This window comes from Myotis davidii, unplaced genomic scaffold (assembly GCF_000327345.1).
Source record: "Myotis davidii unplaced genomic scaffold, ASM32734v1 scaffold425, whole genome shotgun sequence".
Taxonomy (NCBI): Eukaryota; Metazoa; Chordata; class Mammalia; order Chiroptera; family Vespertilionidae; genus Myotis; species Myotis davidii.
The window spans coordinates 3428387-3429903 of NW_006296413.1; the positions used below are offsets into that span (position 1 = coordinate 3428387).

The 1517-nt window shown below is 62.5% G+C and overlaps 1 protein-coding gene across 1 annotated transcript in view; it reads left to right on the top strand.

The window, feature by feature from the left end:
* Positions 1-1517, top strand: part of AP5B1 (adaptor related protein complex 5 beta 1 subunit) — a 13475-nt gene that overhangs the window by 7656 nt on the left and 4302 nt on the right. The window lies entirely within an intron of this gene.

Consider the following 1517-nt stretch of genomic DNA (forward strand, 5'->3'; position numbering starts at 1 on the left):
CAGTGAGGTGGGCATCGAGTGGGGAGTTCCCTTCTTGGCTACCTGGCTGAGGCCCACCCCTGGGCATCTCTGGGAGGTCTCCTTCAGAGGCAGGTCTGCGACTGCAGATTGAGGGGACATTCATGCCCTCACTGCTGGTGGGCTGAATTCAACTCTATGCCTGTCCTGTGCCAGGGACAGACCAGCACCACCCTCCCACCGGGAGCAGGGCAAGCAGCTGAGGGCAGGGCCCATCCGGGAGGGTCGAGGGCAGCTGGTATGGGAGGAGGGCCAAGTCAGGGCCGCGCGGGGCAGTGTGTTTAAGTCCAGGCTCCACTTCTCAGGAGCTCTGGGACTTGGGGCAAGTGACTGCACCTCCCTGGGCCTGCCTTTCCCATCGGAATGGCACCCGTCCGTGGGTCCCTCAGGGTTGTTGTGAGCCTGTGAGTCCATGTGGATGAGCCCACCACAGCGTCGGGCCCCACATGGGGTGCCTTCCCTTCAGGCCCTGGGCCCAATGGAGCCCGGCTCAGAAAGGCCGGTGGCTCTCAGAAGCTGAGTGGGGGCCAGAGCAGCGTCAGATTTCCTGACCCTTTGAAGCCTGTCTCAACTGTAAAAGGGGTTTAATAATCAGTCCTCCCTCCCTGTGAGCGGCGAGGGCTGGGATGTGCAGTTATCAGCAGCCCCTGGGCCTCAGACAGGGAGACCAGACAGGCTCCCTCCCAGGGCCCTCTCATCCTGGCCTTTCATCTTAGGCTTAATTAGCCAGGCCGCCCCACCCCACAGCCTCTTGGGGCGGGGGGTGTCCTCACTCCCATTTTATAGATGGAGAAATGGAGGCACCTAGAAGGAAGTGGTTTGGGGCTGCCGCCTGTGAGTCAACTGTGGAGCCAGGGGCAGAGGAGCTGGGACAGGCTTTCCAGTCGGACCTGTCCCCGGGGGTGGATGCTGGTCTCCATCCCCCTGGCACCCAATAGCCTCTTTTCCAGCTACTCCATCACTTCCATCTGGAGGGCAGCAGGTTGGGTAGGGAGGGAGGGATCTGTGAAGCCTGGAGGAAGGAGAGAAACTAGTTAGCAGCTGCTGTTACGGGGCTCAGGTCTGTTTCATCTTCAAAGCCGGCTAATGAGAGCAGCAGGCCTTAGGCCAGTGGGCTGTGCGGTCCGGCCGCCTGCAGTTCTGTGCCGGGGAACCTGCAGTCATTGGGGCATCACAGCCTTGGTCCCTGGCCCAGGAGCGGCTCCTAGGGAACCCCTGGCCCAGCTCCCTTGGTGCCCCTCAAAGCCTTGACCCAGCCCTCTAGAAGTCAAGAGTGCGGGGTGCCCGCAGTCCTGGGCCCCAGGTCTTCCCCCGCGAAGCCTAGGTTTCCCATCGGTGCTAGGCGTGCGGTGTCCTGACGCCGTGACACGCCAGGCGCTGCAGGCCGCACCTCTGCATCCCGTTGTTCTCCGGCTTCATCACGGTTTATGGTCTTGTCTCCAGCTCTACACCGGCCTGGCAGCCGCGACCATGGCTGACCGTCGGTGCCGCCTCTGGCA